We start from the raw sequence: 21,049 nt of genomic DNA on the forward strand, positions 1-21,049 counted from the left end.
AGCGCGATACTTTTTGTCCAGCTTGGGTATGGATGCTGGGACTGAGGCTGGATTCTTCATCAGTTTGAGTCCTTCATCCCAGATATGGTCAATAATAGGAATGGCTCTTACCGACTTCCTGGAGGACTCCTTGAAATCGTAAAGGAAACATTCGCTTTCCTTGATTGGCATATCAAGCTTAAATCTTTTAGCCGCTTTTCCCATCAAATCGTGAAAACTGGCTATGCCTCTGGAGGAGAGCTTGATTGAGGCAAAGGTGACACCGGGGACGTTGGGGCGATATATTGGTCCCATTCATCTCCAACCCCCTCATCCTGAGGAAGTTCCCCTTCCTCCTCTTGATCGTCCTGATCGGAATCATTTAAGTCATCACGAATTGTAATAACATTTTGGACCTCCGTCCGAGGAGGAGGAGGCGGCGGCTGAGCCAGGGGTGTCTCCTTTGCAGGTTGAGAGACTTTTTCAGCAGCCGCAGGAACATTATCTTCCGGAAAGCGACGATAATAGCTATCGATCATGCTTCTTAGGTCTGATATTAAAGAAGTAGGCACCGACATGGCCTCTTCCCGCACAGGCTTATCCACTTCCTCTTCATCATCATAGTGGTAGGCCTGGTGAAATGACTCGTATCTCATCTGGCCTTTGACCGGCCGATCCGTAAAAGAGAAGTGCCCCTGGGCCTCCTGGTGGTCTTCCTCATCGGAATCCTGATGTTTAATATGGAGTTGCGAAGGACTGTAAGCAACACCAAAGGATCCTTCCTCCTCTGATTCCCGGCAATCCAGAATGGTAGAGGGCAGTAGAGGTGAAATCTTCGGCGTGGAAAACTCCCCTTTTTTGCTCGTCAACGCTCCCGTCGACGGAGCAATCCTCTTTATGGAAATATAGGTTGAAGTTATCTTTGTTGGAGATGGAATCATTGACGATTTTTTCATCGTTGACGGGACCGTCGACGGGGCCGTCGACGGAACAATCATCCGCATCGTCGACGGGATACTCGTCGACAAAGATCTTGCCGTCGATGAAGGTCTGGCACTCACCGTCGACGGAGTCGTCGTCGATGAAGCTGTCGTCGTCAAGATTGTCATCGTTGACGACGACGAGATGGTAGTCGTCGAGGTAGTCGACGGCCTAGTCGGAGATCTGACTGGAATTTCGGTAGATTTCGTCGACGGAAGCGACGACGGAGCCTTCTTTTCTGAGGAAGGCTTGAGAGGAGTTGGAAGGAGTGAAGTAGAAGGTTCACCTTCCTTAGATTTTCCTGTTTTTTGTTTCCTCACATCTCCCTTTTCCTCAGAGGACCCTCTTTTTAATTTCTTAGAGGTGTGTCCTTTGGCTTCTCCCTCAGACTCCGAGTCTTGAGTATTCCTTTTCTGAAGCCATAATAAGAGGCGCGCTTCTCTATCCTTCAGTGTATTGGCAGAGAAGGTCCGGCAATACTTGCAGTCCTTAGGAATATGCTTAGGGTACAAACAGTACAAGCACTCCTTGTGAGGATCCTCAGAAAACAGTCTGGCCTTGCCACAAGACCTGCAAGCTCTGAAAAGACTCTTCTTGGAGCTTTCAGACATATTGAATGAAATGATTCTTGATAATAAAAGAACAGTACCTGTCTTCCAACTGTGAAAGGTCAAAAGTTCAGTGAAGAGAGAATAAACTGAGCAAAGCTCAGGGAGACTCCTTCTCACACAAAGGCGGTTGGAAATCTGAGGTGTGGTGGCTCTGCTGGAAATGGTGTAGGCTGGTGCTGGCTGCTGATTGGCTGTAGTTTGGGCCACATAATGAGGAGGAGAGGTTACCTAGTGGTTTCACTACTCTATGGCTTCCAGGCACTTTTTTCTTCTACTGCTATGGTTATCATTTACCGGGAGACTCCCACCATGACGACGGGGAAGATACAAGCATGTGAATCTATGAAAGATTGAATACTGGAGAACAGAGGCATTCGTTGGTACGAGGGGGGTATCGCCTTACCGGACATACTATTATACTATTGGGCGGCGCAACTCAAAATTGTAAACCAGTGGATACACGCGCCGAGAAATGACCCTGCATATAGAGCCGATTGGGCCCAGCTAGGAACAGACAGCATGCTATCAACACCGTACAATAAACAACAAGTCGCGCGACTAGTAGGGCCCACAAAACACACAACCACTTTATGGCACGTAGCGCAGGCGAAGCTGGGATGGAAGGGAAAAATCCCCAAACTAACCCCTCTCTGGGACACGAAAGCCCTAGGGCGCCTGAGACACAGTAAGGGATTTGCGCAGTGGGATAATATTGGTATCTCCACGGTGGGAGATTTGTGGGAGAAAGACACTCTAATCACGTTCGCCCAGCTTCAGCAGTAATATGGATTAGGCCTGAACGAAACCTATAGGTACATTCAAATCAGACACGCGCTAATGCAGGCGATACCGTTGGGCACCGAAGTACCAGATTCCTCACCACTGGAAGACAGACTACTTACTGATTACATGCAGCAGGGTGCAACCTCACTTACATACAAGAAATAGCTCAATAATTTGAAAGACCCCACACTGGTGTTACGAGAGAAGTGGGTGGGAGATGTAGGTGATATTGACAACTCGGAGTGGAATGAGGCACTAGCATCCCCGAAAGAAGAGGGCATATCGGCAAAATTTAGATTAGTACAACTTAAAATCATACATCGCATTTATTACACACGGTGCATGCTCCACAAGATTCACAGAGCGCCGCACCCCTTTTGTCTTCGCGGCTGCGGGGAAGAGGATACGCTGTTTCATACGCTTTGCGACTGCCCCCACATAATGGAATTTTGGCGACAAGTTATGCGCACTATCTCACAAACACTTCAAATTTCCCTCATACCTGAACCACGCAAGTGCCTATTAAATATTTGGGAACCGAACGATCTGACTAGGTATGGACTTATATGGGCCACTTTGGCTGTCATGGTGGCTAAAAGAGATATTAATTCACCATAGGTCCTGACGAATGCCAGGTTAATTATACCGACATTGGCAGAAACATGTTGACCATCACTTAAGAGTATTGGAAACAGACCATTCAACTTAGTTGGCCTAGTTCTCCAACACATTTTTAATATGTCTTTTTGATCAGCCATTAAAACAATTTTTGATACAACAAAGAAATTTTTAAACTCACCACTTTACACTTTCCTTATTCACGTAGTTTATCATTTAGCACCCACATCTTCACATTACCCGCTCCGCAGTAAATCTGGCGTTGAAGCACACTGGGGTGACATTCGGTCACACCCAGTGGGGCCCAATGATGAAGCATGTCACCGACCAGGTCGGTGAGTGAGGGCTTTCTAGACACACCAAATAGGTGTTGTTCTTCTATGTGCTCGAATACCCTTGTGTTTTCAAACAAAGAACACTCTTTCATTGTTGTTCATAAAAGAGATATTGCACAAAAGTGGGGTGCTGCAGAAATACCCACGGTATCCATGTGGAGTAGGAACATGGACTTATTAATGTTTACAGAGAGGGCGGTGTATGTGCTTAGGGCCTGCCCCCGTAAATGGAACAAAGTGTGGTCTGCCTGGAATATGTACAGAGGAGAGTTATGTGAACCCTTACCGGAAGATGACAATGTAAGCTCAGATGAAGAAGAGGAGAGTGTTTAGAGGGCATGGGTGGGTGGAACAGCTCAAAAGAGGAACTAAATGTTGCACGATACTTGTGTCATAGCTCTTGGTTACATCACTGTATACGAATGACATTCATTAGTGGGCAGGAGCAAACATGGAAATAGCCACTGAGCGTAAATGTTTATCTTGACCGCAGTTTCGAGTTATGGTTAATGATAAAGAAAAAATAAAATCATAGACCTAACAACTGATAAACACAGATTGGAATGTGATATCTAGGATAGGATTTTATGGTACGCCGCCGGACCCCAGGGTTGTCGGACATACAGCTGTGTACAAGCAAACAATTTTGATGACCAAATTGTCTGAAGCGGCCGGCCCGGTGGGTTGTAGGTCCTGAACTGTATTTATCACTTCTGCAAGTACAATTAATAAAGGTCTTTAAAAAAATTTAAAAAATAAAAAAAAAGGCCTGCAATCAGCCCCGCAGTTGCGCTGCATTAAGAAGGTGAGAGTCCTTAAGTCACGGGAAAGCCAAAGCTGGCAGAGGCTGGAGCTCGGTGCAGAGGGGACTCCTCAGGGTCAACGGGGGCGGGCGGCCTGGTCTTCTTAGCCCAGGGCTTCCATGTCCTTTTCCAGTCTGTCCAGAGGCTGAAAGCTGGCCCTGTCCATGCTGGGCGTGCTTGCTGCTGGAGGGGCTGGCTTAGCCCTGGCTTCACACAGATCGGTAAAAGCCAGTGATTTTGAGCTGCATCACCCAAAGTATCCTTGGAGCCACAAGGGTCCTTTTTCTGCCTTGGATCACAGCAGGGTTCGTCGTCTTTACCAGGTATACAAACAGGTGTGTGCTGCCTGCCACAGCATGGAATACCTGGGCTTCCGAAATCTGGTGGAAGTCAGTCACACAGAAGCGGAAGCAAAGGCTTTAGCAGAGGAGTGTGAAGTGATAAACGGCCATGATGAAAATGGGGATAGGTTTACCAGACCAGGCAAACTGTCTGATTTCTTCCCCAAGCCATATGCTAATGCAAAGGCATCCCTGACAACGAACAATGGGGTATTGACCCCTGATCTGAACTACATTTTCAATGCTAGGCGCAGTGGTGAGGATTACGTCTTCTCTCTTTTGACTAGCTACTGTGATGCTCCCACAGGTATCACCAAAAAAGATGGCTTGTATTACAACCCCTAATTTCCTTGCCAGGCTATTGGCGTGGCACCACCTATTTACAATGAGATCCTGGAGTTTGATGATGGCGCTACAGCTAACATTGTTGTATTTCTATCTAGGACCCTAATTCGATATTTGTGATTTATGCCCTTATATGGCTATAATAAATAATATCCTTATAAAGGCATGAGAATCATATCCATATTTAGTAATAGCCCATGCAGTCAAAATACGGCAAGGCTACTCCCCTAGACTCCTAGAAAGTACAACACGTTCCTTAAACAAACCAAACCTCCAGCAACCTGGGAATGCCCCTTGCTTTTGTTTTGATTTGTCCTAGAACTCCTGCGAGCACTGAAAGAATGGCCAGTTCTTAGTGACATCTTTTATTGACGTCTTATGTCCAACCTTACGTCAAACCCGGCACCTTTCAGGTATAAATACACCAACAGTTGCCTTAAGCAAACACACGGTGGTTTGGAGCAGAGCGGCTATCTACTTGCCCGAGAGCCCAGCTGATGCGAGAGCCCATGGACACCGCCCCTCCCTTTTGACGCACTGAGAAAGACGCTGTCTTTTTCTCCAGCCGAGAAAATCCAGCTCCGGTGTTTCCAGCCGCGCTTGCGGGTTGCTGGGATATCGAGTCCTGAGAGAGAAATACCAGACCTCCTGCTTTCTATTACCCAGGTACGGAGCTGACAAAACCCTTAAGAGAATTCTTGATTCAGATTCCTTGGCAAAACCCAACTTAACTTAAACTGCAACTTACTTACTCCTTTCCACGTATTAGGCTTAGGTCAGGTACACTGGGGTAGGCGTAGATTGGAAGCACCAGTTGAGTACGTTAGTCAATGTTTTTATGTATGTATATATTTTATCCATTTTAAAGTATCATATGGCTAAGAAACCATATCAATGCTTTTACAGTATTATTTTATAATACTCCTTTTACTATACGCACTTTACTTCATGTTAAGTATTGCAATTGTGGCAATTCATTTCTCTTGCATGAGAAAGAAGACTGCTCAATAAATAACACCTTTTATTGAAAATGCCCGCCTCTCTATTTCTCTGCACTCTGGTGAAACTAAGTATGCACGATTGACTGAGTAAAATAGTTGTCTATTGTTTTCACACGACTCTAGAGATACACTTTTATTCTGAGGGAGCAAAGTTGTCATGTTTTATGGTTGTCAGAAGCTAATCCCTTCTTGTCTATCCAGGAAAGTTAAACTCCTCCTTGTTTATTTGAGAAAGTTTCTAGTGACCTCTGAGCTAGCTGGCAAAACTAATTAAGTCTAATATAGTCAGTAGAGACCTAGTCGACCTCAGTCCTACGTCTACACTGCTGTTTATATTATTCCAATGCGCAGAGCCTATTGGGATTATAGGAACTGCACTACATGGCGCCCAACGTTTGGTAAGGCGATAATCTAACGCAAGACACTAGAGTAACTCAGTCGTGCTTTTTCACACAGACCCTTTTTCCCGTAAATACTCCAAAAGACGTCTGGAGTGGGTAAAAGGTTAAAATCCGCCGGAGCTTAGTAGGAAGAGATTCCTATATATAGTTTTGGTTTAGTCAACGTTGAAGGATACAGTGTTCCAAAATATTGTGCACCTAATCTTTGTTTCCCTTGAAACTTGATCTGCAAAAAAAAACTTTCTGTAAGTAAAAATGACGGAAAGTGACGATGAAAGGGAGGCAGCTAGAATAGCAGCTTGACTCCTAGCGGATGACACAAGTCTCCAAGAAAATGACCCTAATGCTATAATCATTCTGGTTAATGTAAGGAAAACTATAACTATTAAACTTATAGAAAATGGACTGACATCACGAGGTGGTACAGTCATATTCGTGGTAGAGGCCCATGAATAATCGGCAGACAGAGGTATTCTATTCATGGATAAACTTTCCAGCAGCAAACGCTGTAACAAACGAATTCCACTATTACAAAATAGAGGAACCTCCGGATGAATACACTCCTTTCGAGGACGTTGAAATCCCACTAAATTACCAAGAGCACCTGCTCTGGTTTAATGGCGCCCTAAAACATCAAAATCACATCACCAGGCTCGGTCCACTAGGTAGACCAGGAGCCACGTGGCCGGTTCTAGCCAGATACACACTGTAGTAAATGTCCTCTCCACTGTTCTCCTCTGGATAGACTGTACAATGTTATCTGTGACATCATAGAATGCCTGGGTGTCCCTCTAGCTCACAGCGCCTTTCTATTACTTACTGTGGCAGTTGGTCATCTCAGGCTGAGCTGCTAACAGCTGGCTCCTGGTGGGGTTTTCCTTACAATCTTAACCTATCTATCTAATCTGGAAGGAACCTGCAATAAAGGATCTTAACTTATCAAGTGAACTCTGCAACATTCATTTACCACAACTTGGCGACGATTCTCAAAAGGATGAACCTACGCGTGATTTAAGGATTAAGACTACTTAAGGAACTATACAAGTTAAAGGAAGCAACTTAAGAAATCAAGAAATTCAGAGAGACATCATTTTCAGACTAAAGGTAACGCCCTGCTGACCCCACCAGTGTCCTGTTCCACCTGGACAGCCTGCACCCAGGGTGTGTGTCTCACCTTGATGTCTGCTATTAGTCTGCGTGTGAAGTAGTCTTGTGCACCAATGGGTTTTGTGTACTAATTACCTACTGGACGTGCTCATATCTCTGTGGACAGCCTGCACCCTGAGCGTGTGTCTTTATTTGGTATCTCCTACAGCCTGGCGTTTGTTATTTTAGCTGTCTCTGCTGTCATCAGGAAATTATTTGTCTAAAAAAGCGTGCGTTTGGGCATCACAATTGTGCCATACAATATGAGAAAAGACATTCGTCTAGTGTGACATGTCACATCTACCTCACTGACTTTGCAGCGCTAGTCCTGGAGGAAAGCATCAGCGATATTGATCTGTATTTATTCCCAGCGCACATATGTGTCAGCGCATTCAGGGACCGGCGCTGTACTTGGCTAGCGGATTCAAGGGGGCGCTGCACTAATATGGCAGTGTGTAAAGACTGGACGGCCTCAACTTTCTGTGCCTCTCCAAGCTCGTTTACTCACCGTCCTGGACACTGATGTCCGTTGGTCGACGGTTGACCAGCAGCGATCTTCCCTTCTTCCCGTCTGCCATCCTTCTGATGACGTGCTTAGAATGCTTCTAGGAGTTAGCGAAGCTCTTCTGTGACGTCACGCCTTCTCGCATGCTGCAATTTTCCTGTTGTCTTCGTTCAGCACGCCTTGGCCGTGAACCATCCGCCGGTCGCGTAACAACGTGCCGCCATCTTCCTCAAGATCAGCGTATTGAAGTTGAAGCTCGAAGTTTCTATGTGGTACTCTTAACACACACACTGTAGTCTTTAATTTCCCGATGTCAGTCATGATTGGTGTCGGCAGTGTCCCGCATACGTTGATAATGACGATTTCATTATGCCTTCATGCCGTCGAGCCGACCATTGATGAGACACGAGCATTCTCATTCTTTGATCAGCACCTGGAACATTTTCGTTTCACAGTCAATTGCGGGACTAGAGCAACCGAGTAGAAGAGACTTTTCTTTTGGTCTTGATCACATTCTTCTTGTCTGATGGAGGTCCACGGTGACTGCAGAGAGCTCAGCGGAGACTGCAGAGAGCACACGGCATCTGCAGGGAGCAGTGTATACATACCCCGGGTGAGAGGTCGCTCACCGGAGCTAGCGTTACTTGATATTTTGTTTTGAAGTGCTTAGCTTCTCGGTGTCTGTGAAAATTGCATTCTGACTTAGCATAATCTTTTGTTTTTATGCCTTAACCTGTTGATCTATTCAAACTACTACAGTGGTCTTTGCTGTGTTTGCCCTATCGTTTGTTTGTGGGATCAGGTCTACATCTCTTTTCTCTACGGTGTGCCCTTCTTTGGGGGAACCATGAGTCAGGCTTTGTCAAAATTGGTTTACTAAGGTTATGATGTACCTTGTAGTGTATCCTATGTAGGGCTTGGTGTAGTTTTGTGTATCAGTGTGGGTGTGGTGTCAGTGTGGGTAGTCAATGTCCATACCAATTCACAGGGTGTGTATCTCCTATAGTCTATTTAGGAAGTTTGCGGGTAGTCCATGCCCCATTTTCCGTCCCAGGGTTATTTTGTTTAACCTGTGGTGTACCCATTTCAGGGGAGGTTGTGTGTTTGTGGGTAGTCAACGCCCATTTTTATTCCCAGGTTTGTTGTCCTTACCTTGCGGTGTACCCTTTTTAGGGGAAGTTGAGTATTTGAGGGTCGTCCATGCCCCATGTTTTTTTTTCTCAGGATTACGTTCCTGCAGTGTAACCTTTATGGTTGAGTGTTTACGGGTAGTCCATGCCCCATCTGTTGTCCCAGGGTAACTGTTCCTATCCTGCGGTGTACCCTTTTCAGGGGAGGTTGGGTATTTGTGGGTAGTCCATGCCCCATTTTTGTTCTCAGGATCTCTGTCCTGCAGTGTACTCTTTTTAGAGGAGGTAGGAAGTTTGCGGGTAGTCCATGCCCCATTTTCCGTCCCAGGGTTATCTTGTTTAACCTGTGGTGTACCCTTTTTAAGGGAGGTTGTGTGTTTGTGGGTAGTCAACGCCCATTTATATTCCCAAGTTTGTTGTCCTGTGGTGTACCCTCTTAAGGGGAGGTTCAGTGTTTGTGGGTAGTCCATTCTCCTTACTTTGCGCTGTCCCCTGTTTTTGGTGGAGATTGTTTGTACACTATGTTCTTGTCGGAGTCTACCTTCTTGCAGCTACTGGCAAGGGCTTCATTTAGGTAAGATTTTGAGTTCTGTATTTATCATACGTTTAGTGTCAGCATATCTTTACCAGGGGTAGTTTTTTTAAATTTTTCTCTTTGGTGGATTCTTGTTAAAGGGGTTTGTTCTCTTGGGTTATCTTAGGTGAGTCTTACCCCATTGTGTCTCTCCCAGTCTACACTCATTTTTTTCTAGGGTGTTTACCCTGTGGTGTACCCATGTGTGGGGAGGTTATGAGAGTCACCAGCTAACTTAGCTGTTCGTCTTAGTTTTTCGAAACCATGCTGTTTCGTTAAGGGAAAGGGATGTGGCATATTGTTTCTTTGTTCTTTTCTCTGCTAATGTTACCTCATGCTAACGTCATCTCTTGTCGTACATTATTACTTTTAGTTCATCTCAATTTTGTACTTTCCTGCTGATGTTGCATTTGAGGTATTTTGTCGATTGTTTCTTTATTCTGTTCTTATTCCATAAGGGAAGAGGATGTGTAGTAAATGTCCTCTCCACTGTTCTCCTCTGGATAGACTGTACAATGTTATCTGTGACATCATAGAATGCCTGGGTGTCCCTCTAGCTCACAGCGCCTTTCTATTACTTACTGTGGCAGTTGGTCATCTCAGGCTGAGCTGCTAACAGCTGGCTCCTGGTGGGGTTTTCCTTACAATCTTAACCTATCTATCTAATCTGGAAGGAACCTGCAATAAAGGATCTTAACTTATCAAGTGGACTCTGCAACATTCATTTACCACACACACCACAAACCGACATTGAAAAAATGTCAAGTGAAGAATTTTTAGATAAAATAAAAGAATTAACAAAGGCATATAGAGAATTAGTTCAATTGGCAATGGAGGACATAACATACCTCCAGAGATTGAAAGTAACAGATATAGCATACCAACCATTTGAACTTGCCAGAATCATAGAAAAATCCTATGAAGAACTAGGAAGAGATAGTTTGGGTGGGAAACCAGTAAAACCCCAACTACTTAAAAATCCTGAAAAAACATTTATTAAAAATAATCTCAATACTCCAAAAAAGAGTTGGGATGGAAATAAATAATCCACTCCCAGGGAAAAAGGATTCCAGTCCAGCGGAAGGTCTCCTCAACGAAGAGATAGATCTCCAGAACGAGGTGACAAGCCTCCCCAGAGGGAGCCCTCTGAGAAAAGATACAACCTTAGAGATAGGGATAAATTGAGAAAACCTGATAGATATCAAGATATTGATACACGTCCCTTTTGATCTTTTCAGACTTCCTCACAGAAATCGGAAAGAAGAGGATGGTCAGAACACAAGGAAGAGCACGTCAAGTCCAAAGACAAGGAACCTGCTCATCAAAGTAAAAAAATACAATTTCCAAAAAAGAAGGTAGCTAGTATTAAAATAATAAAACATGCCGAGGATACTGAGGACACAACTGAAAAACGGAGAGTGGGCCCAGACAATGCTAGACAGCGCAGCAGAAGTGACAATAGCTCGCAAGATCTTGATGAATCTTCTGGAGACAGTGGACACGAATTAATACATTCAAGTGGAAACTGCAGATACCAGAGTTAGTAAACCTCATAAAATATACGAAATAACATTACGTATAGAGGGGGACAAGACTAGGAAAGTAAGGGGTCTCTTTTGGGATAACCTTTCAAAAGGCTATGACATCCATTTAGCTGTGAAAGACTGGCCACCAGAGTTTGTCAGGGAGTGCCCTCCTGGTGAAGAAATGATTATGCCTGCCTTCTCAAATCATATTTCAACTCATAAAAAATCCATATATGCAAGAAAATGGGCAGTAGCCCAAATATAAAAATCATGTAGGATGGGATGAGGATTCTCCTCATCACAAAATCCAGTTAAAAAATCCATCCACTGCACAAAGGCAGTACCCAGTTAAGCAAGAAGCTAAAAAACAAGTCAGGGAGATCTTAGATCAACTTGAATACCAGGGGGTGATTGAAACATGCACCTCACAAATGAACAATCCTTTGTTTCCTGTCTCCAAGCCAGACGATTCATATCGTCTTGTTTTGTACTACAGACACTTAAACTCCTGTTGTAAAACATTTGCAGTACAAAACTCACACAGTGCAGCACTAATGAATAACATTGTGCGCAAAAAAATATAAAACGACATTAGACATCTCTAATGGATTCTTTTGTCAAAACATTGCACCTGAAAGCAGGTATTTGACCGCTTTCTCAATAATGGGGTCGCAAAAACACTTCTGTCGACTCCCACAGGGATTCAAGAATAGCCCAGGATTATTCTCAGCAAGAGTAACAGAGTTACTACAAATATATGATGATGAAGCATTATCTTATGTCAATGACATCTATCTCACAGATGATGACCTGGAGACTAACTTGAAAAGAGTGAACACCATAATACTTGGTTTTGCAGCTAAGGGTTACAAATTCAACTTTAAAAAGTCACGAATTGCCCATCTAACTGTCCTGTTTTTAGGATATGAATTATCAAGTGAAGGCAAAAGCCTAGCAGACAACTTCTTAGAGAAGTGTGCTGTACTCCAAGCACCTAAAACGCTGAAGAACTTACAATCAATACTAGGTTTCCTGAATTTCAGAAGAACATACATTCTAAATTATGCAGAGAGAGTTAAACCTCTCTATGAATTAATAAAACCTGATTTCAAACCAATAAAGTGGACTCAGAAACACACAGAAATTTTAAGATCATTACAAACAGACATGTTAGCTAAAACAAAATTACAAACTCGCGAAAACATACGCAACCTTGTAATCCGAGTCATCCCAGGAAGATGCGGATTCACGTACCTGACCTCTAATGAGGGAGAAACTGTACCGATAGCTTACAAATCACACTTGTACACACAAGCTGATAAGAAATTCAGTTCTACTGAAAAAATTCTAATAGCGGTTCAAACTGCTGTAGCAAGAGAAAGAGCCCAAGTCCAAGGAAGAAGGATAACTGTTTTAACAGCAGAATCAGCCCTTGAGGCATTAACAAGCCCACGCAATTTGACTGCCGTGGCATTAGATCCAAAATGGATACAATGGGAAAATTCTCTTGCTGCAGAAGACGTGAAATACTATTTTGACCCGAAAATGAAAAAACTAGAAAATCTAGAATATGAAGAAGAATATCCTCTGCCAATCGAAATTCTGCCTCTCGAACAATACACATGTGTAATCTACATGGACAGATTTGCACAGCATTACGATGTAGAGGAAAAATCCTACAATGCAGCGTGCGCGATTGTTAAAGGTCACTGGCGCTTTGGTAAATTCAGACCATTAATTACTAAAACTGAATCGCTAAGAAATTGTTCAGCTCAGCGAGCAGAAATAAGATCTATAAAGATGGCGCTTGAAAATGCCGATCGCGAATTCCCCACACTAATAGTGTGCGATTCGCATTACTGCATAAAATCTTACAACAATGAGTTGCAGAACTGGGTTCAAAACGATTACAAAGATGACACAGGTGCCACAATAAAGCATAAAAAGCTCTGGGAACAGGTAGTTCTTTTGCAGAAAGAACTACGAAAGACTCACGTGATCCATACACTGAGTCATCAACGTGATGGCATTCACGTTGCAGGGAATTCATTGGCTCACAGAGCCACAGCGGAAGAAGCTCAACCGGCTTCCGTAGCCACAAAAAAACGTTCTAAAAAACACATAGACGGAGAAACTATGCTGGCGGTAAAAGCGTCTTTAAAAGGTGACTATGCAGCATTGCCTCTGAACTATCCACTCAGTAATACATACATAATTGATGCAAACTCCGTTCCTTTTGCTCAAATCCCTGGAGTGGGGGATAGAGTAATTCCAAACACGAACAGGAGAGTCTTTTTAATAGCAGACGCACATATGGGATTGGGTCTAAGGCACCGAGAGATTAAGGAATCTCAGAAAGAATTACAATCAGAATACTGGTGGCCGGGGATGAGCCTGCAACATTACAAATTTGCAATGGGCTGTCCAAACTGCAACAGAGATCGCAGTCGCGAACCGATCGGAGCATTGCCAGGACCCTTCTATTAGAAAGCATAAGGCTATCTATACCCAAAAATCCAGCAGGAAAAATGCGTCCCATAATATTTAAGACTAGATTCACTTAAAATGCAGACACCAGCGCTCGGCTGACGCCAGAACTGTTATAAAAGATTTGCGAGTCTTTATCGGCACATACGCAATTGGCATGCTACATTCTGACCAGGGTCCTGCGTTTAGCTCTAGGGCTTACAAAGAGGCCATGGCCAGCATGGGCATTGCATTGCGGTACTCTTGTCCCTTCCATCCTGAGGGAAATGCGGTAGTGGAAAGAAAAAACCGGGACATAAAGCAATCTATAACGGCGTGGGTATTAGGTTCGGGTGATGGGTGGGTCAAACATTTAACAAGTGTCCAACGTAGTCTTAATAATCTGCCAAGAAATTCTCTAAAAGGTCTCAGTCCGTACGAACTATTGTTCGGTACTAGAATGTATATTCAGGATCTTGATAGTCACACTTCAGTGGTAGAAGAAAAATGCTTTGATATCAAAGACCGTTTGGCTGTTTTACAGGACTTAAATGAAACAAGACGAAACCTGAGTAACAAAGTTAAAACAACAGCCAACAGCCACTGAAGAAAAACCACCTGTCCCAGCAAGACCTGTCTGGATTCCAAAGATTGGGGATCTGGTCAGAGAGAAGATCGCGGTTAAGAAGGAATTTGGGCCTTCTTACAGAAAAGCAGTACCTGTATTAGCTGTCAGCGGAACAAGATCAGTTGTACTACCGCCCCTTGCTGGTAAAAAGGAGAACCGAGTTGTATCCATCGACCTGGTAAAACCACAATCTTGTGGCCAATAATAAGTAGTAGGCCCAGTGGACTCCCAAGAAATAGCAGAACACCAAAATTTGCTACAATCCAAGAGGTTCAAACTGAGAGACTAATCACTTTTGATAAACCTGCAGTTAATAAAAAAGGACAATGCAACAAAGCCATGGAACTTGTGCCTCTTGAAACCCAAATTGCAACAGTTCGTCAAGAAACACCGGTCTACAACGATGTAGCCTCAGACTATGCTAGTGAAACAAAGAAAAATCCAAAAGCAAATGAAAATCCGGAAGCAATTCCAACAATTGACAGAACTGCATCTGGCTACTTCATCAATTTCGATGACTTTTCCGAAGATCCAAGCGAGCATGAAGAAACGCCAGCAACAAAAACTTTCAAAGACAAAGTAACTAAACTCTTTCATCAACTCAAAGAAACCTATCTGATTTCTCCATGGATTGAATTTTGGATTGTGTTAGGTGTACTTTTCCTCCTGCTTTGGCTCATCATGGTTCTTTGTTTGGGAAAATTAATTGAAGGAAAATACAGTACAATGGACACAGCAAGTCAGAACATCAACTTGGTCCTAAAGCCTCACAAGTCATCTCACATCGAGAAAAGAGAACTATCATCAGTGAACGTCACAGCCAATCCAATACCCGGTGGGGTAGCATGGGACAGAACTGAGTATGACATTTTTGGCCCGATTGAGCTCTTGAAATATCCACACCAGTTTAAGGTTTCATTAAGTGACTTTGTAAAACCAAGTACTTTCTCTGATGTTTGGGACTTTGAAAATAATAACAATATGATGTCAGATTTAGTAATGTCAGCAAAATTTACAGAACATGATTACTAACAGGGTTCATCAAATTATGAAGAAATGTATTGCTATAATCATTTTGGTCATCACTATTTGCATAAATCTGCACAGCCTAGAAATGTTTATAATTATAACCAATGGGAACATTGTGCAACACCGCCTAAAAGTAGCTCGAAAACATTTTTTGAGAAATTCCCATACTTCTCAGGGTTTAACACAAGTGATGCAGAAACGTTTTATTTTAAAATGTTAAATAAGACAGGAATGAAAACAATGTTGACAAATACTAAATTGATTTATTCTGAATCATTTTATGAAAAAAATGACTACATTTGGTTTTGAATTCTGGAAAAACAACATTGAAACAAAAACCATCTGGGGTACAAAAGAATGCCAGGTCCAAGGTTTAGAAGCATTATTTAGAGCCTGCATGCTCCCAGAACAAATAATATAATTGAATGACACCATTCAACAGACATCCTGTCTTGGCCTAGCCAAGATTAAAGACTTAAACAAACCGTCTATTCCGAAGCCCATACCTGATAGTAACAGCACTACAGATGTGGAGATAGACGTATCCCATATTCTGCACCCAAACAGAACAAATCCTGATTGGAAAAAATGGTTGATCTGGCCCACAGACACAAATAACTGTCAAGATAGATTCCTGAACAAAATATAGGGGTTAAAACTGAACAGGCCAGACCCTAGATACTCTCAGAGACAACATCCAGGGATAGTTACAACATACAGTGTAGGGAAACTATGCCTCGAATGGCTACAGAAATCCACACTGGCTGAAATTAAGCAACACTTGACTTTACTTAAAGACGGTGCTGACTTGCGTGATTTCATACTGGGACCACGCAAACAGCGTCAAAACGTTTCATAGCGGCCGGTATATACGCTGCCTACAATGAAGCTTGGAAAGTAATGCAAATTGAGACACATAAAAAATACGAGAAATTGATCGTATTAATTTGGAAAAATCACTTTCTGTTGTGGACAATGGGTTAACGACTCTGTCCTCCAGAATATATTCACTGGACAGTATTGTATCATCTGCTATTGATATAACAGAGCAGGACTTACTAATGTTACAACATGGTCAGTCCCAATTACGTTCTATTGTACAGCTTGGCTGGACGTTGCAAAATCTGCGTTCAGGCTACGTGCCATGGCATTTAATCAACGTAACGTCATTATTCTCTATCTTTACCCTTACTGATAAACAAATCAGTTTGGCACAAAAAGGAGCAGACTATACGATTCTGAGCATTGAAAAACTTGAGAGATTACCATTGACAATGTCAGAAAGACCTGTCATTGAATGGATAATACACAGGATAATTACAATTCCGATAACAACTTTCCAGTTTAAATATTGCCAAGAGTATATACCAGCGGGCCAGTATGAAAGGTTGGGTAAAGGCTACATCAAGTCAACATGGAAATGACCTTATACACACAAATGTTATAATGAAAAGAAAAAGGAGATATTTCTTAGTGGTAACAATTGTAAAAAATCACTAAGCGGTACACTTCTGTGTCAAGGTATTAACTTGCATGGAGCCTGCGAAGGGTCTTCAAATAACCTTTCATGTCACCTGCACGGCACTCCTGCAAAACAGATAGAGTCATTTTTCAGACAGCTTTCCAACGGCAGCTACGTTCTAATAAGTGATCACAGCTGTTGTGGCATGGTGCTAGGAAAAGCCTATCTCGTGAGCGTTAGTTCCATGGTCACTTGCCGTATGCAAGTATTGTATCCAAACAGCACTCCAGACATGGAGGCGGCAATATGGCCTTATTTGAATATCTCTTCAAATCGCAAGGACAACAGCAGAGATACATTCCTTATTATCAACAAATTGACCCGTGCATTTCGTAGAAATGTTAAGCCATATCTTAAACATGTCAGATACCAGTGGCATCGCACATGTATTTAAGACAATTTTTTTGGGACTGTTCTGTCTTTGGCGGCCTACCTCTACTTTTGGGACTCGTAGCAGGAATTTTATTTTTGATCCTTCTGCTCCGATATGCAAGCCAAGCCGCAGACAAGACTCCAGCGACGATGGAAGAAACGATCCTAGCAATACGCTACCGGGACCGCATAACTAAAGTTCTTTGATTAGTCCGGCTAAGAGATTTGAATATGACCTGGTTTCTTTCATTCAGACCAATCTGGCAAGATTGCATCTTACCTGTGCTTCGATGTATACTATGCGGAGAAGAATGCGTGTTGGACGTCTGTCTTACACTACCATCATCAGTACCAATCGATACAGATACCTTGCTAGGTCCTGTAACGGCTCATGCATCGTGTTGTCCCCAGCGGCTACCTATTCTGATGACGGCATTCGTTGAGACTTCACCACTACGAGTATGTGGCAGTGGAGTATGAGATGAGAGCAGCATCACACAGGTACAACCTTCTGTGAGCATTGCTGATCCTGACATCGATGATAGCAATCATTCTCACACATGCACTGTTACAGCATTTTCAAACTTGGTCGAACTTTCACCTGATGTCGTAGACCAATTTTTTGCGAGTCTGTCTGAAATGATGTTCTCCCCTGAACAACGGGAATAACTTTTAAACAACGAGCACACAGCGTTCCCTGAACTCTGAATTCGGCATTCAGCTTTGAAAAACAAAAGCTACTGAAAACAATTGGAACTATTTTTTCCCCTGAAAGCGAAATGAATATTTTTTTCACTTCCAAAATAATTACCCTTTCTTTGGCACAGAGTACTCTGCTTAAAGTAGAACTATTCTTAGAGAACAGAGCTTCTAATTTAGGAACTCTAGAGACAATATTTTACCTCAGCCTCTAGCACATGTACAGCATTTTGTATAAATATGTGATGGAATGGTGTCGACCTTCTTTTCTGTATTCAGAGCCATTTCGTGTGTAAATTTCGCAATTCATTCAGCTGATATATATATGCATTTAACTGAATGATGACACTGCTTAATAAGCGTACAGTACCAATACTCATTTTCGTGTATTTACCATATACCATTTCAAATGCGATTTATGTATTTTGGGGTGGGTTGGAAAACACACATGCATCATTATATGTTTACTATTGCTAAGTTTTAGTAATGATGGACATTAGATCGTGGAGTGGGTGTTGTATTTCTATCTAGGACCCTAATTCGATATTCCTGATTTATGCCCTTATAGGCTATAATAAATAATATCCTTATAAAGGCATAAGAATCATATCAATCATTAGTAATAGCCCATGCAGTCCAAATACGGCAAGGCTACTCCCCTAGACTCCTAGAAAGTACAACACGTTCTTTAAACAAACCAAACCTCCAGCAACCTGGGAATTCCCCTTGCTTTTGTTTTGATTTGTCCTAGAACTCCTGCGAGCACTGAAAGAACGGACAGTTCTTAGTGACATCTTTTATTGACGTCTTATGTCCAACCTTACGTCAAACCCGCCACCTTTCAGGTATAAATATACCAACAGTTGCCTTATGCAAACACACGGTGGTTTGGAGCAGAGCGGCTATCTACTTGCCCGAGAGCTCAGCTGATGCGAGAGCCCACGGACGCCGCCCCTCCCTTTTGACGCACTGAGAGAGACGCTGTCTTCTCTCCTGCCGAGAAATCCAGCTCTGGTGTTTCCAGATACCCTCGCGGGTTACTGGGATATCGAGTCCTGAGAGAGAGACCTCCTGCTTTCTATTACCCAGGTACGGAGCTGACTAAACCCTTAAGAGAATAATTGATTCAGATTCCTTGGCAAAACCCAACTTAACTTAAACTGCAACTTACTTGCTCCTTCCCACGTATTAGGCTTAGGTCAGGTACACCGGGGTAGGTGTAGATTAGAAGCACCAGTTGAGTACGTTAGTCAATGTTTTTATGTATGTATATATTTTATCCATTTTAAAGTATCATATGGCTAAGAAACCATATCAATGCTTTTACAGTATTATTTTATAATACTCCTTTTACTGTATGCACTTTACTTCATGTTAAGTATTGCAATTGTGGCAATTCATTTCTCTTGCATGAGAAAGAAGACTGCTCAATAAATAACACCTTTTATTGAAAACGCCCGTCTCTCTATTTCTCTGCACTCTGGTGAAACTAAGTATGCACGATTGACTGAGTAAAATAGTTGTCTATTGTTTTCACACGACTCTAGAGATACACTCTTATTCTGAGGGAGCAAAGTTGTCATGTTTTATGGTTGTCAGAAGCTAATCTCTTCTTGTCTATCCAGGGAAGTTAAACTCCTCCTTGTTTATTCGAGAAAGTTTCTAGTGACCTCTGAGCTAGCTGGCAAAACTAATTAAGTCTAATATAGTCAGTAGAGACCTAGTCGACCTCAGTCCTACGTCTACACTGCTGTTTATATTATTCCAATGCGCAGAGCCTATTGGGAATATAGGAACTACACTACACCATGTCTCGGGTCGCTAAGGATGTATGCACATTCCTTAGGTGGGCAACTGAGCCAGAACATGACCAGCGCAAGTGCATGGGACTGAAGGTTTTGATGATTGGTGCCATCCTTATTCCCTTGGTGTACTATTTGAAGAGACAAGTGGTCCGTATTGAAGAGCAGGAAGATTGAATATAGGCGCCTAAGTAAAACATCCAAAGCACACCACTTCAGCACTCAAATGCTCCATTATTTGGCACCCTATGCAGTTGGTTACAACGCCGTGGTGCAGATGACCATATAAAGCCTTTCAACTCCATCTAAATCCCCGAGCAGGAGCCCGCAGAGTCACAAGGAACTTATATCTGTTAATAATATTATTGTTCATGGCTCTGCTGTTTTTCTTCTTTTACTTGTCATCCTCACTGATGTTGTCTACAAAACCCAAGCATCACCTGGCTTTGAACAGAAGGGACTTGGGAGGAGGAGAGAACGTGGGGTCAAACACAAATTGATTGTGTTCTTCCTTTGGTTCTCATAAGAGGGAGGCAAATAAATTCAAACAGTGTGTTTAAAGAAATGTAAAAAAAGGAATGCAGCAAGTTTAAAAGCACGAACGTGTGCTTTTGGATGATCCTGGATCCTGAAACACACATTATGCTTTTAAACTTGCTGAAACGCCCATAGGGCTAAAAGCACTTCAATAGTTAACCCCTTCGGCAGCACAACATGTAGGTGCAACTCTAGTTCACTGGAAGGGCTGGGATAAGGTGGTCAGTGGTTGGTTATTGGGCACCTCTCTTTTGACACACAAGCACTCCTTCATTATTTCCATGCACATCTGTGAGCACGACTAGCGGCCTGGTCCCCATAGCACAGAAAATAACTCCTGCACAGCAAAGCGAGGTAGGTGGAGTACACAGCTGAGAAATAGTTTTCACTACCTCTGTTTCCACACAAGTCTGCAGAACATGATGGTGCACTGGCCTCCTTAGCATAGCAGCTAACTCCTGCACAGCAGCTATCCCATGCACTGCATAGCAGAGTGCGGTAGGTGCAGCGAAAGGCCAGAGCACTATTTTCCACTACCTCCATTTCCACACTAGCCTACCGAGCACTATTAGCACCGTGGTCCCATTAGCACAGCAGCTAAAACCTGCAGAGCAACTCACCACTGCACTGCAGAGCGAGAGATGTACAATGCAAGACCGAGCACTAGTTTTCACCACCTGTTTTTCCATACAAGTCCACCGAGCACTAGTGACCTTCTCTCTTTAGCACAGCAGCTAAACTCATCACAAAACTAGACCCTGCGCAGCAGCTAACCCTTTCACACTAGACCCAGGCAAGTATAACGCAAGACCGGAGCCTTAGTTTTCACTACCTCTGTTTCCCAAAAAGTCTGAAGAGCATGACTCGCACCCTGGTTCTTTTAGAACAGCAGCTAAACTCTGCATTGCAGGGTGA

General features: G+C 43.0%; 1 protein-coding gene and 1 pseudogene across 1 annotated transcript in view; one reads left to right on the forward strand and one right to left on the reverse strand.

Annotated features, from left to right (window-relative positions):
* The window catches only part of LOC144791758 (zinc metalloproteinase-disintegrin-like VLAIP-B), a 4,238,988-nt gene that overhangs the window by 2,167,735 nt on the left and 2,050,204 nt on the right, over nucleotides 1-21,049 (reverse strand). The window lies entirely within an intron of this gene.
* On the forward strand, nucleotides 3,759-19,886 carry LOC144792028 (cytochrome c1, heme protein, mitochondrial pseudogene; annotated as a pseudogene).

This window comes from Lissotriton helveticus, chromosome 11 (assembly GCF_964261635.1).
Source record: "Lissotriton helveticus chromosome 11, aLisHel1.1, whole genome shotgun sequence".
Classification (NCBI taxonomy): Eukaryota; Metazoa; Chordata; class Amphibia; order Caudata; family Salamandridae; genus Lissotriton; species Lissotriton helveticus.